The sequence below is a fragment of the Amia ocellicauda genome, unplaced genomic scaffold (genome assembly GCF_036373705.1).
Source record: "Amia ocellicauda isolate fAmiCal2 unplaced genomic scaffold, fAmiCal2.hap1 HAP1_SCAFFOLD_38, whole genome shotgun sequence".
Taxonomy (NCBI): Eukaryota; Metazoa; Chordata; class Actinopteri; order Amiiformes; family Amiidae; genus Amia; species Amia ocellicauda.
This window is the reverse complement of record NW_027102952.1, coordinates 581,272-597,562: the sequence shown is the minus strand read 5'-3', so window position 1 is coordinate 597,562 and position 16,291 is coordinate 581,272. Positions and strand designations below refer to the sequence as shown.

Genomic DNA, 16,291 nt, shown 5'->3' with positions numbered 1-16,291 from the left:
GATTGGCTCCCTGACATTACCCACACTGCGACTGATGCTACCCATTTCACTACCCAACAAAGACCCATAATATGCATGTGTCTGTCTGTCTGTCTGTCTGTCAAAGTATGTGTGTCTGTGTCTGTTTGTGTGTGTTTGTGTGTCTGTCTCTGTGTGAAAATGTGCCTGTCTCTGTGTGAAAGTGAGTGTGTCTGTGTCTGTGTCTGTCTGTCTGTGAAAGTGAGTGTGTGAAAGTGTGTGTGAGTGTCTGTCTGCCTGTCTGTCTTTGAAAGTGTGTGTGAGTGTCTGTCTGTCATGTAACTTGCACATCTGTTAGGGCACCATATGCAGAGATGTACACATATTGTTCCTTTTCCATATACACTCACCTAAAGGATTATTAGGAACACCATACTAATACTGTGTTTGACCCCCTTTCGCCTTCAGAACTGCCTTAATTCTACGTGGCATTGATTCAACAAGGTGCTGAAAGCATTCTTTAGAAATGTTGGCCCATATTGATAGGATAGCATCTTGCAGTTGATGGAGATTTGTGGGATGCACATCCAGGGCACGAAGCTCCCGTTCCACCTGTAGCGTAAGGTACACTTATACATTTCAATTAAAGAAGTGAATTTATAGTATCACCTTATCACGAATCCTGGAATCTTGTAGAACTCAATTTCTGTAATAATTGGACGCAGACACCAATTCCAAAGATATAAATTGTCAAATTTATTCAAAACAAAGACTAAATGTAGCACTACACTAATTATACAAAAGGGAAAAACTAATTAAAATTCAACTCTATATCAACAAATCAAAGACAAATCACTTCCGTGACCAAATCAAAGACCATGGGATCGCATATGATAACACAAATCGTTAAACAAAAGAGGTTATAAACACATTGACTACAATACCAGTTAGTAACATGAAGGTGAGTCTCTTGTTAGTATTATTAGTCAGACATTAAATAACTACGCAGGTTAGTATTTATGTCAGGTAACTTCTCGTTATATATATATCAGTCTCATTAACGTTTAGGTGGAGAGAAAGATCCTATCATTACTTGTTACCACAATTTCCCTTAACTGATTATTATTCAATGATTAAGGATAGGCAGGCAGGCCACCTATAATCTGGTGTCTATTAACTTGTGTCAATTTCAGACTAAACAGTTAAACAGGAATGAGAAGATATTTCTCGGCGTTGACAGATTTTATTTCTAAAATTATCAACAAAACAGTTTAATGCAACACACATTTATATTTAAGAAAACTAAATGATATTACACATTCTAGAGTTATGAATCACAGATTAACATTTCTTATTGATTTCTCAAATGTCATGAATCATGAACTCCAAACTGTTAAACTTATCTGAACTTCGTAGCAGAGAGGCCTCTCTGCCTTCGGGCTCAGATAACAGCACACGGCACGAGGTCCGTGTGGTTTGGAACAAAGGCAGTCCGGTTCGGCTTTGTCCAAGAACTTCCACTCAGTCGATGCACCTGGAAGTTGGGGTTTCGCGAAAGTAGAGTCGTTTCCAAACAGATTTTCCACTGGTTTGAAGGCTCCAAGGTTGTGCACAAAATCTTCTTTGTAAGCAGGGTTCCACCGTAGTTACTTGAAGACAAAGTCTTTGAGGAAAGCAGGGCCCTGTTCGTTCCAAGGGTCAAGTTTCTTAAAACTCAAATAGCTATTTAAATGACTGACACTTTCGTATTCAGTCGACTTAGTCAATTGTCCAGCTGTAAAACTCCACTGATCAGGTGGGTCTGTAAAGTTATTTATTTAATAAAGTCCTTTAAAAGAATTCTTCGCTCAATCTCCTTCTCCCAGTTTAACTCTTCTGTTGCCGGCAAAGACTTGGTTGGTTTCTGGTTCCGGTTCGGGCAACAGAGCTACAGGTTGAGCTGTGGCAGCGAGTTACTGGTTCAGGTGAGAGAGAGAGAGAAAGAAAGGCCGTGTTTGTCCTTTATAGTCTGTCAGATCAATAGGTGATTGGTTCCTGAGTTCTTGAGATTGGATTTCGGTTTCAGCCCCCAGTGTCCTATTGGAGGGAGGCTTGATTTATGACTGATGTCAATCCATGCCATCTTTTGGAAATGCCGGTTGGCCTGGGTTCGTAGCTCTATGTCGGGATTTCGGCTCTCATCCACTTCAAAGAGTTTTTATCACCCACAGGCCCCTTTCTCCAGACATCTCATAGCAGAATAACAAACTATTTGGCCTCTTCTCGGTGCCATCCTCCCCAAAACTGTCACTTTGATGCAAACCAGTTCCAAGCTGATGAGCAAAGGAAATCTGATAACTTTGGGGGGGAGAGGTCTTCTTTAGATCCGTGCTTCAGCTCAGAGCCCAAATACTCTTATCCAAATACACCCAACATAACGCTACACACCCCATCCCAAAGATGCTCTATTGGGTTGAGATCTGGTGACTGTGGGGGCCAGTTTAGTACAGTGAACTCATTGTCATGTTCAAGAAACCAATTTGAAATAATTCGACCTTTGTGACATGGTGCATTATCCTGCTGGAAGTAGCCATCAGAGGATGGGTACATGGTGGTCATAAAGGGATGGACATGGTCAGAAACAACGGGCCGTGGCATTTAAACGATGCCCAATTGGCACTAAGGGGCCTAAAGTGTGCCAAGAAAACATCCCCCACACCATTACACCACCACCACCAGCCTGCACAGTGGTAACAAGGCATGATGGATCCATGTTCTCATTCTGTTTACGCCAAATTCTGACTCTGAAATCGAGACTCATCAGACCAGGCAACATTTTTCCAGTCTTCAACTGTCCAATTTTGGTGAGCTTGTGCAAATTGTAGCCTCTTTTTCCTATTTGTAGTGGAGATGAGTGGTACCCAGTGGGGTCTTCTGCTGTTGTAGCCCATCCGCCTCAAGGTTGTACGTGTTGTGGCATCACAAATGCTTTGCTGCATACCTCGGTTGTAGCGAGTGGTTATTTCAGTCAAAGTTGCTCTTCTATCAGCTTGAATCAAGTCGGCCCATTCTCCTCTGAGCTCTAGCATCAACAAGGCATTTTCGCCCACAGGACTGCCGCATACTGGATGTTTTTCCCTTTTCACACCATTCTTTGTAAACCCTAGAAATGGTTGTGCGTGAAAATCCCAGTAACTGAGCAGATTGTGAAATACTCAGACCGGCCCGTCTGGCACCAACAACCATGCCACGCTCAAAATTGCTTAAATCACCTTTCATTCCCATTCAGACATTCAGTTTGGAGTTCAGGAGATTGTCTTGACCAGGACCACACCCCTAAATGCATTGAAGCAACTGCCATGTGATTGGTTGATTAGATAATTGCATTAATGAGAAATTGAACAGGTGTTCCTAATAATCCTTTAGGTGAGTGTATATGTATGTATGTATGTATGCATGTCCAATTGCTTTGACAATTCAAATGCACTGAATTGAGAGAGAGAGAGAGAGAGAGAGAGAGAGAGAGAGAGAGAGAGAGAGAGAGAGAGTTGTAGTCCAGAGCACTGCAAAATTCCTGCTGAAGTGATCTGGATCACCACCCAATGGCCCAAGGACCACTGCAAACTTGGATTTCAATGTATTTGTGTAATCTGTGTTGCAATAGCACCTACCATGTTCCTTTGTGGTGATCTGGTTAATTCTGATCTGGGAAAACCACAATCCTGCAGGTTTAATAAGTCTCTCTACACATCAGTCCCTGAGTACCTTCAACCAATGGTCATTTTGACCAATTAAGCCCAAGATTTGAGTCAATTAAGTTGTCAAGGACTACCCAGTGAAGACGTGAACTCACGACTACGTCACACTGTGAGCTCACCAGAGCAGACATTACACTGAGCTCACTGTGAGCTCACTTAGTGCTTTTCCAGCGACATGGTGACGGTGCTGGAGCCGGAGCCGCTGCCCTTAGCCGGTGGCTAACCCACCTCTATGTTACAAATGTTCCCTAAACACTTATTTTGCAAGATCAATAAAAATCCTTTAGGAAATTTAAACTTTTACTGACACACATAGTTAATAGCAATGTATTATAACTTTACCAAAAATAATAATCTGTATATCTTTAATTGTTTAGACGTTATTAAGATATAATGCATCTTTCACATAGGGAACATTTGTAACATGTTAGGAAAAACAAACAAATGATTTGAAAATATTCATAATTACAGCATACAATTTGTCAGGCTTCATAAGAATGGTATTTATAACATACTCTGTAAAAATCAAGCAAATAGCATTTGTGGTTCACGAGAAAATATATATATATAATCAAAGCTATCAGACTATAGCAGCCGGTGTATGAAGACACATACGATTATACAGCATTATTTGGCAGCTTCGCAAGACCTAATTTGAAACGTTGTTGGTAAGTTAGATAATTAGTGGGGACCCTCTATTTGCAGTTCTTCCCCTCCATAATTGCTAAAATAAAGTTTTACTGACATTTTATTGACCCTACCACTGCATAGGGCACATCTGTAACATGAACGCTACTGAATGGCACATACATTGAAAACTACGGAGAACTGAGACAAATCCACTTTACACTTCATAAATAATCTTAAAACGTTTCCAACCAAGGCAACACCCACTTGAAATACGTTCATTCTCATTTTTGGTAAACAAAAAGAGAGATTGTTACATATGTTCCCTATGATGCATCTACAGAGAGAGAGAGACAGACAGACACTAACTCTCTCTCTCTCTCTCTCTCTCTCAGCTGGGAGTGTGTGGGAGGGGTCTGCAGTGAGCGGGAGTGCTGCTGAGAGCTCTGTCCTTTGGCTGCGTTTTTTTGTTGCTTTACTTTTTTCAGTTTGTTTATTTTGTCTTCTGTTTTCAGTGCTTTTCTTATTGTGGGGGAACAGGGGAGGGGAGGGGGGAGTACCGGTAGTTCTTCCCGGGTCGGGGGGTCGGACCCCCTGAATGCGTCTTTTGAAAAACTGACCCGACGCCATGGAGTCAAGATCGCTCCGGTGCAGTTCTGCCCCCTAGAGCAGTGTGTGTTAGCGGTTGGGGAGGTAGCAGGGTGTGAAAATATCAAGTCTGCTGCCATTGTTATCTTCTTAAAAACCACTGATCTGCTCAATCAGCTAGTGGCTAATGGCACAGTGTTAGACGACACTTTCACCCCGGTGTTGCCGCTCGCTGCTCCTGCCCGGAAGGTAACGCTGTCTAACGTCCCTCCGTTCATCCGCACCGGCTCGGGCAGCTGATGTCCGGCATTAAGAGGGTCCCGCTGGGCTGCAAAGCCCCGCAACTGAAACACGTCGTGTCCTTCCGAAGGCAGCTGTATATGATCCTCAATAACATCAATGAGGATCTTAATGTCATTTTTAAATTTAAGATCGACAATACCGACTACGTCGTGTTCGCTACTTCGGAGTCCATGAAGTGTTTCAGGTGTGGGAGCGAGGGGCATGTCGTGAGGAACTGTCCCGAGCAGGACAGGGAGCGGGAGGAGGAGCGGGGCGACGCGGGGAGGAATAGAGACACCGGCCCGCAGCCACAGATGCAGCGGGCAGACAGAGATCGAGCCCCGGCGGAGGAGACAGTCGCCGGTCGGACCGATGGTACCACTGATGCCGTGACGGGGGAAGAGCTGCCCGGAGGCGATGACGCACAGCTGGGGGACGGGGTCGAGGCAGCGGGGGATAGTGACGACCGAGACGCCGGGGGGAGATGGTGTTGAGGCGGTGCACGGGGCGCTGGTTAGTGACGAGGAACAACCTCAGCAGCCAGCAGACGGGCGGACAGACACACAGGGTGTAGCCGAGGAGGAGGCAGGGCCAGGCTCGGCGGTACAAGCCGAGGCGCCGGGTGGAAAAAACGCACTAAGAAGGTGCTGGGAGGGAGCACGGACGGTGTTGGTAAATAGTGGCAGTAAAAGAAGTGGTGGCACAGTAGTGAAGCTGGGGTAGCGAGCGGCTTGGTGGGGAAAGGTCCGGCTACACGCTGGAGCATCGCGGCAGCCACCGGGGACGCCTCGGGCTCGGAGTGACAGTGAGGGCGGCTTCACGGATTCCTCTCTCGCCTCCTCGTCCTCGGTGAGTCAGAGCTGCAGTGAAGGATATCAGGAGGTTTTTAGAGAAAACGAAGGGAAAGAGGTCTGTTGTAGTGGAGCAGTTTTTCCCAGATCGTGCACGCCTGCTGGCCTCTATTAAGTTTTTACAGAAACCCTGACCTATCAATTTGTACAACACTCACTGAAAACCATGGTTGGGGTCAATTCCTGTTTTTCAATTCCAATTCCTCCTACAAATCAATTCAAAATTGCAATTACTTTTTGCATTCACAGAATATTCTTTATTGGAATTGAATTGAAAAGGGAATTAAAAATTGAATTGGAATTGACCCCAACCCTGTTGAAAACAAAACAAAAAATACAGATCTGGTTCTTCAAATCTTCACTCTGGTTTCATTCTGTGTCGTAGTTCATTTATCTTGCTGTTAATTGCACCACCAATTACACTCTTTGGGGTACTGGGCAATTTTTTCAAGGTAGCCCCTAAAAAACATGTATCACATAGATTTAATGACTTGCACATAGATATATAAAAATCTTTTAATAAACATACCACATATCTTTGAGAAGGGTTCATTAGTTACATATTGCCACAGTAAATCAACATTTTTGTGTGTGGGTGTATTTAAACGTTTTGGTGTATGCTCTTAAACTTGTCTTACACTAGTTCATAGTAAAATCTGTACTTGGCGAAGCAGCTATGCAAAGGCAGTCTTTTCTCCATTAATACCTTGCTTAAGCATTACATTGATGTGGCACAACTGGACTGAAATGTGAAGTATTTGCTCAAAAGTCAAATTTAAATGAGACATGAAAGTTTATATTGTCAAGGATCCCATGGCACTATTCATTATTATTATGTATTAATATGTCTGAAGCATTAATCCAAGGTGATTTACAAGGTGTTGTTGAAAGAGTGACGTGGCTGAATTCTAAGTCAGGCTTCCCTCAATCAGGTCTAACAAATTTGTTATGACTCCACCTTTACTGCTGTGTAGTAATCTGCTGGTACAAAATGGCTGCACCCCAGAGGGTGGTGGGTGAAGTGAGTCTGTAGAGCACTTTGGGATCTTTCCAGCTGCTACATGTAAGGTATTATTATTTATTAATAAATTAACTCTAGTCTCTGAAACTAAAACAAAGGCCAAAGGAACATTTCAAATGCTAACCCTTTGTGTTCTATACAGTTAAAAAGGAGAGTTAGAAATTTTGTACAACAGCATTTACATACCATATATGGCTTCCACCTTTAAGCGATCCAGAGGTGTCTTTTTCTCCGAAGTTGGATCTCTCTTGCTGCCACCACCACGAAGATTGCTCTTTAATAATGTTGGAAAGTCAAAGACAGCAACCGTCAGGGTTCTTGCATATGACGTATTCGTGCTGCACCTCTCTGCAAGGATCCAGGACAGTTTGTCAATGTAAACTCCAGTGCCTGGGAATATTTCCACCTAAAAGACAATGGTAAATAAAAAACAAGTTTATCCCCAAACTATTCTTATATTATGTTAAGTGGAATACATTATCAGTAAGGCTGTGATTTTGTTACAGAAATGTGTTATTAAAGACCACAGTATGTCTCAATTCTAAGTTTATTAATTTACAGACATAATAAAGTCAGTGAATCTGTGACACCCATAATTCAATTACATTCTTATTATCAACTATAACTATGAATATAACTGATAATGTAGCATCATTAGATTGTTTACAACCAATATTTGTTTTCAATATATATATTTTTACCTTGTCTTTGTAATATTGTAGACCAAGAGTGTTATACCTGTTTTGGTGATTCTTTGTCAGATTCAGAACAATTTGCTGTGGGGCTGTCAGAACCACTTGATGGTGACACACTTTTGTCTTCATTGCTGATCAATGTGGCTTTTGTTACAATTTTTTTCAGATTGTCCAAAAGGTCTGGAATCTCTGGAGAAAAAAACCTTAGTATTAAATGATAATCATTTCTAGTAATATATTTAATACAAAGTGAAAACAAAACCATCAATGCCTGCAATTATACTTGAGAGACTTGCTCTATGTTATTGGCAAACTGACCTTTTTGTGGGTCATTAACATTAGCTACGAAAAAAATAAAAGAGATAAAATACAAGAATTACCAGGTCTAATGTAATGCATATAGTCATTAATGTAGGATTATGAAGTTATGTTGAAAAACTTTATTTAATAATCAGTATTATTAAACTATTAGACAGTGCACATTAAGAGTCTGTATTGTGGTTCTAGATTACTTCAGTATGATCAACTATAATACATTACTCTGGAATCTAAATTACTGAAGAATAACATTTATCAAGGTAAGGAATTATTTGCTATAAATAAAAAAACTTACCATCAACCATACGGTTTCGAAGACATTGGTTTTCATTTTTAAGTCTTGTGTTTTCCTTTTCGAGCTGCTTAACGTTTTGCTGTAGCTCAACTTCACTGGACTCTTTAAATGTCTGTAGAATATGACGGGATCTAATTCTTGAAGCTCCATCGGTTTTCTTTCTTATTTTGTGCTGTATTCAGAGAGGAAAAGAGTTTAAAATGAATATATATATATATATGAATATGATTAAAAAAAAACAATCCTGCAATACATTTATTTAATATTTGCAGTAATTATCTCACCGGTAACTGTGGTTCATCAAGGTCACTATCATCTGAAATTTGAAGTTTTTTGTTTGGTTTAGGTACTCTCTTCATTTTAGGACAGGGCATTTTTGTTAGGTCATTAAGTTTTCTTCTTAGTTCGCCTTCTTTTCCTAAAATAAAAATAAAATAAATAAAACCCTGCATTATGTCCACAGATATTTGGGGATTATATTTATTTGTCATAAAAATACTGTGCTTTGACCATACAAATTAAGATGAACAGCCAACACTGAATCAAAACTGAAGTTAAATTATATCTGGTTTAATTTATTTTGTGATTTGGGGGATTTTATTGTAAAGCACAACACACAATAAATCGTTCTTACAAATGCCAGTCAAGTATGACGAGTTTTAGCGCCCTCACCACCATCTACCATGTTATAAGAGTATGTTAGAAGTACAACACATTAATAACTTAAACATTCATTTCAAATATACTGTGATTGTATATATCAAATAGCATGTAAAGACTTTAATGTTTTTTTTTTTTAAATAAACATTGTTACCAGTCATAATGATCTGCGCTTCATGGACAGGCCATCCACCTTTTGGAGGTTTGTTCGTGTCTCTCCACTCTGCTCTGAAGTTTCGAGTCGTCTCTTCGTCATCATCAGCAATGCTGAATAAATCAAAATTGCGAAAGCAAGCAGTGGGAATCACGCTGTAAGAGTCTTTGTCGACCCCGCTTTCCCACTTCACCAACGCGTGCATCACCGCCATACTACCTTCACCTTCTCGTCCGTTTTTTTTGCGCCTTTTTCCCCCAACAAGTCACGGCACAGAAAACAGTCCCGCTCTGCATTCTGGTACTTGGCGTTCTTAATAACACCAACAGGGTGTAATCGCATAGACCACTCGAGTATAAAGTACTACATATCCCATCAGTTACAGTTTTTTTTCATCTTCTGAAACTGCAATTTAGCACTTTCAACTGTTTCTTAGTGATTCCTAGAATTACTAACCGGTATTGTAGTCAATGTGTTTATAACCTTTTTTGTTTAACGATTTGTGTGTTATCCTATGGGATCCCATGGTCTTTGATTTGGTCACGGAAGTGATTTGTCTTTGATTTGTTGATCTAGAGTTGAATTTTAATTAGTTTTTCCCTTTTGTATAATTAGTGTAGTGCTACATTTAGTCTTTGTTTTTAAATAAATTTGACAATTTATATCTTTGGAATTGGTGTCTGCGTCCAATTATTACAGAAATTGAGTTCTACAAGACTCCAGGATTCGTGATAAGGTGATACTATGAATTCACTTCTTTAATTGAAATTTAAAAGTGTACCTTACGCTACATATATATATATATATATATATATATATATATATATATATATATATATATGTATGTATGTATGTATGTCCAATTGCTTTGACAATACAAATGAATAGAATTGAGAGGGAGAGAGAGAGAGACAGACAGACAGACTGACAAACAGAAAAACAGACAGACATAGACACACACACACACACACACACACACAGAGCCAGCCAGCCAGCCAGCCAGCCAGCTCAGCGATGACATCACGAGCCTCTCTCAGCTGACTGCTATGACATCACAGAGCACGTACATTCCGTTGCTTGCCGTCTGTCAACCACTCAGTCACTGCCAGCCAGACTGGCTGGCTGGCTGGATGGGGGGGCTGCTTGCTGCTGCTGCGTACCTTAGCAAGCTTATTTGCTTGACCGGCCTTCCTACTCCTCTGCCCACATGCCCACCTATGCCCGATCTGCTGTTCACCTGGATCACAGCTCCGCCCCAACAAGGCAGATCCTCCCAAAAATGGTACAAACTCACCCACGATCCCCTCCACGGAAAGCTTTAGCAAAAGGCAAAAGCATTATACGTAATGAAGAGGAACCCGAGTCCAAGACGCATCCGACCAGCCATACATATTTGTGTGTATTAAAGATCACATTTTCTTACATTTAGTTTTTCTGTACTTTATTACATCTTATTGTGATTTATAAATGTATTGTTTCTTTTCCATATGTATGTATGTATGTATGTATGTGTGTGTGTGTGTGCCTGTCTCTGTGTGAAAGTGAGTGTGTGTGTGTGTGTGTATGTCTGTCTGTCTGTGAAAGTGTGTGTGTGTGGGTGTGAGTGTCTGTCTGTCTGTCTGTCATGTAACTCGCACATCTGTGAGGGCACCATTTTTGCAGAAGAGATGTACACATTTTGGAGCAACATATGCTGCCATCCAGACATCATCTTTTCCAGTGACGTCCCTGCATTTGCAAAAAGATCACATTTTATTACATTTTGTTTATCTGTACTTTATTACATCTTATTGTGATTTATACTTGTAATGTTTCTTTTCCATATATATGTATGTACAGTGGGGGAAAAAAGTATTTGATCCCCTGCTGTTTTTGTACGTTTGCCTTGAGATCATTAACAAGATCCTCCCATGTAGTTCTGGGCTGATTCCTCACCGTTCTCATGATCATTGAAACTCCACGAGGTGAGATCTTGCATGGAGCCCCAGACCGAGGGAGACTGACAGTTATTTTGTGTTTCTTCCATTTGCGAATAATCGCACCAACTGTTGTCACCTTCTCACCAAGCTGCTTGGTGATGGTCTTGTAGCCCATTCCAGCCTTGTGTAGGTCTACAATCTTGTCCCTGACATCCTTGGACAGCTCTTTGGTCTTGGCCATGGTGGAGAGTTTGGAATCTGATTGATTGATTGCTTCTGTGGACAGGTGTCTTTTATACAGGTAACGAGCTGAGATTAGGAGCACTCCCTTTAAGAGAGTGCTCCTAATCTCAGCTCGTTACCTGTATGAAAGACACCTGGGAGCCAGAAATCTTGCTGATTGATAGGGGATCAAATACTTATTTCCCTCATTAACATGCAAATCAATTTATAACTTTTTTGAAATGCGTTTTTCTGGATTTTTTGGCTGTTATTCTGTCTCTCACTGTTAAAATACACCTACCATTAAAATTATAGACTGATCATTTCTTTGTGAGTGGGCAAACGCACAAAATCAGCAGGGGATCAAATACTTTTTTCCCTCACTGTATGTATGTATGTATGTATGTATGTAAGTGTGTGTGTGTCTGTCTCTGTGAAAGTGTGTGTGTGTGTGTGTGTGTCTGTGAAAGTGTGTGTGTGTGTGCATGTGTCTGTCTGTGAAAGTGTGTGTGTGTGTGTGGGTGTGACAGTGTGTATGAGTGTCTGTCTGTCATGTAACTCGCACATCTGTGAGGGCACCATTTTTGCAGAAAGAGATGTACACATTTTGGAGCAACATATGCTGCCATCCAGACATCATCTTTTCCAGGGACGTCCCTGCATTTTTCAGCAGGATAACGCCAAACCACATTCTGCCCAGATTTCAAGCGCATGGTTGCGTAGGCAGAGAGTGCGGGTGCTAGCATGGCCTGCCTGCAGTCCTGACCTGTCTCCGAATTGAGAATGTGTGGCGCACTATGAAGTGCAAATTAAGACAACGAAGGCCCTGTGCAGTTGCGCAGCTGAGGAAATGCATAATGGATGAATGGGGGAAAATCCCGCTTGCTAAACTTAACCAAGTGGTGTCTTCAGTGCCCAAGTGCTTAATAAGTGTTATTAAAAGAAAAGGTGATGTTACATAGTGGTAAACAGTCGACTGTCCCAACTTTCTTGGTTTCTTTTCACTGCTAATGAGATGCTGTAGAGTGAGTTAGTTATATTGCTTTCAGGAGCTCTAATCGTATTGATGAATTCATGCAGCATTTGTAATTGAATTTCAAAAAGAAATCCTTGCTGTCTGGCCTGTGTGTATGAGATGTACTCTGTCAATCTTTGGCTAACAACTGAAACATTGGTAGAACAGAAATGGCAACATAAAAAAGAAAAGTACATTTTAAAAGAGCACATTAAATAGGATGAATATACAGTTTTTTACAATCACTTTGTCACTAATTTCAGAACCTTGATGTCATTTTTCAAAACTCTAGACACAAAACTCAAAACGGTCATCACTTGTAACACTGCACAATACAATGTTTTGAACATTGGACAGCCTTTCATATCTTTAAAGAAACCTTGCACTTGCAGACTTGTTGGTTCAAATAACTAATTTATCATGAAATACCATAGTAACATAGTAACACAGAAGATACCGATAGTTTCACTGTGTAGTTGTTCGTACAATCATTAAATATTGTAGTACAAAATATGTGATACATGTTTCATTATGGTACTACACATAAATACATCACTGTAAAAGGACTAGTAGAGAGAATACTACAGACACAGTGGAATCATTGAACAAAATCTGAAATGTATTGATGCAATACAATCAAATCACACCATAGGTTTCTTTGAATCCATGCAACAATAATTAGCTACAAAAAAGAACAAAACTACAGTAAAATGTCAACTGCAGTGTTCCTCACCTGGCTTAGTGTAAAAAGCAAAACAAAGGATTGATTACTGTACTTCTAAATTTCCATCAGCCCTGTGTTCTGGTTCAGGTTCTCACAACCATTTTTCACAAGAGGCATCTTGAAACTGAACATACCTGAACATACTCAGTCATCAGCTGCTTCACTCTGTCTGCATTTCTTTCAAAAGGCACACTATACTCTGTGCTACACATTGGTATGCAGTATACAGTCATTTGACAATTGAGAGTAGCCTAATGTTTAGTGCATGCTGAAGACTTGCCGCTTCTCAGTACGGAAATTTCTGATGATTGAGGCCACAGTTGATCCTGAGTTGATTCTGAGGTTTGATTGAATCATTGTAGCTGCCTCAGTCATGGTCATGCCATGATTTACAACATGCTCTACAACTATTTCTCGGATTTCACTGGACACTATTTGCTGTTGCTGCCGCTGTCTGGTCCGTGGCCTTGTCCTCTACCACGTTCCCCCAACACCTCTCAAATGAGGCCCATGGCTGCCTCTCTGGTGAGGCCTAAGCCCTCCTCTATGACGAGGCCCACGACCACCTCTCAGAAGGGGTGCATGTCCCCTTCCATTCCTTTGACCACCACGTCTTCCTCCTCCCACTGCTTGACCTCTATTGTGACCTGGATGACTTGCCGGCTCCATGTTATCACTGTGTTGCTGGGGTGGATAGCACTCATTTCACTCGATACTCGTACCACAATGTGAAATCAATCATCAATAACCAGTTGGCAGTATTGGAAAAGCAATTACAAGGGCCTGCATACATACAGTAATGTCAAATCTGATGTGGAAGAACAATCATCTTCAACCAGGTTGGAGCGTTAGTTGCAATGCCTTTAATACACGCAGCGTGGAGAGGAACAGTGACTCAAGTAGATCCCAAAGTCGCTCTGCCTTCATTTTAACAGTCAGAGCTTTTATACACAAAAATCAAAGAGCTGGTTATAATCAGAAAGTCATTACTATGTTATCTTAAAAGTTAGCTAAGCAGAATTTATATCATTATAGGACAGAGTTCATAGATCAACACATGGATTAGGGAGCAGGCACTTCAATCATACTGTTTGACATTGTCTCCAAGATTCTCATCGTAAATAACAAGCAGAAATCAAACTACCTTCTGGCCTGACCTTCTAGCTTGACCTTATCTTTCTTAAGTATACAAGAGAGAAAAACAGGTATTAGAGAAAGAATTTCTAACTTTCCTTCCACACTGAAAACATGGTGTGGAAAAGTGCTACATGATGATGAATGATGATGAAATATTACATCCATAGATAATGTAGTCCAACTGGTTCATGCTCCTCGGTTATTGGTGTCAATGGATCTCATTATCCTGAAACTTTCATGATCGAAACATGGAATATTGTTTGTCAGTTTCCATAAAACTATGCATTAAGAGTAATGCAACAGTCACTTATCATTTTGAGCAGCTGTATCAATTGATAGTTAGATCTTTGTAATGAAATGAATAGACAGTGATCTCAGATGTAATGTGTGAATTGCATTTTGAAATGGTAATACTTTGATGTAAGTTGTGTCATTTTAGTTCAATGAACAAATGATCTGAGGTTGATGTGTATTGTATCCAAGCAATTGTAAAAAAGTGTTAGAGTTTTGAAAAATGTGCATTTTGATCATCGGGTGTGAGTTTAGTGTCTAGAGTTTTGAAAAATGACATCAAGGTTCTGAAATGAGTGCCAAAGTGATTGTAAAAAAGTGTAATATCAGGGGACAGTGGCTATTAGTGATCTGGCCTTCCGTGGCCTCTGTATTAATGTAACAGGTCACATTGTATGTGTACACTGATACTTGATAGTATAATATAGTACAAGTAAAAAACATACATAGGTATCATAGAAGTATTTTGCAGAAATGATTATGGATAGTTATCAAAATGGAGAGGAAATGCTAAATCCAGTCTCCCCAGGCTGAGCTTCTATTGCTGCACCTGCTAAGTGGCTGCTGGCCCCACTATATGGATAGAGCCACACCAAGTACAAGAGTCTCCCCATTGCTATTTATATCTCCCTATCCAGTCTTCTATAGGTGTCAGGGTGGGGTGCCTATTCCCCTGCATGCTTTGAAACCTATAGCACCTGGGACGCACACTTGGGATCCGGTTCCTCTGCCCCTCACATACACATGAGGAATCCCAGGTGCTCAATACGTCATACTGTCTCTTTCATCTCATGTGTAAACTATGGACAAATACATGACTAAACGTGTTTAGTTGCTTTTCCCAGAAAGCTTTGCGCCACGATATGCAAATAACGGGGACTATGATTGGCTCCCTGACATTACCCACACTGCGACTGATGCTACCCATTTCACTACCCAACAAAGACCCATAATATGCGTGTGTCTGTCTGTCTGTCTGTCTGTCTGTGTGTGAAAGTGTGTGTGTGTCTGTCTGTCTGTCTGTCATGTAACTTGCACATCTGTGAGGGCACCACTAATGCCGAAAGAGATGTACACATATTGTTTATTTTCCATATATATGTATGTATGTATGTATGCATGTCCAATTGCTTTGACAATACAAATGAATTTAATTGAGAGGGAGAGAGAGAGAGAGAGAGAGACAGACAGACAGACAGACAGAGAGACACACACACACACACACACAGAGAGCCAGCCAGCCAGCTCAGTGATGACATGACGAGCCTCTCTCAGCTTACTGCTATGACAGCACAGAGCACGTACATTCCGTTTAACTAATCGTTAAACAAAAAAGGTTATAAACACATTGACTACAATACCGGTTAGTAAGACGAAGGTGAGTCTCTCGTTAGTATTATTAGTCAGACATTAAATAACTACGCAGGTTAGTATTTATGTCAGGTAACTTCTCGTTATATATATATCAGTCTCATTTACGTTTAGGTGCCGAGAAAGATCCTATTTGTTACCACAATTTCCCTTAACTGATTATTATTCAATGATTAAGGATAGGCAGGGCCACCAATAATCTAATGTCTATTAACTTGTGTCAATTTCAGACTAAACAGTTAAACAGGAATGAGAAGATATTTCTCGGCGTTGACAGATTTTATTTCTAAAATTATCAACAAAACAGTTTAATGCAACACACATTTATATTTAAGAAAACTAAATGATATTACACATTCTAGAGTTATGAATCACAGATTAACATTTCTAATTGATTTCTCAAATGTCATGAATCACAAACTCCAA

The 16,291-nt window shown here is 40.6% G+C and overlaps 1 non-coding gene across 1 annotated transcript; it reads right to left on the bottom strand.

The window, feature by feature from the left end:
- Positions 1-10,437: 10,437 nt before the first annotated feature.
- LOC136733966 (U5 spliceosomal RNA) lies at positions 10,438-10,552 on the bottom strand. Its single transcript, XR_010810346.1, has one exon. It is a non-coding gene; the product is annotated as a U5 spliceosomal RNA (small nuclear RNA).
- Positions 10,553-16,291: the final 5,739 nt, after the last annotated feature.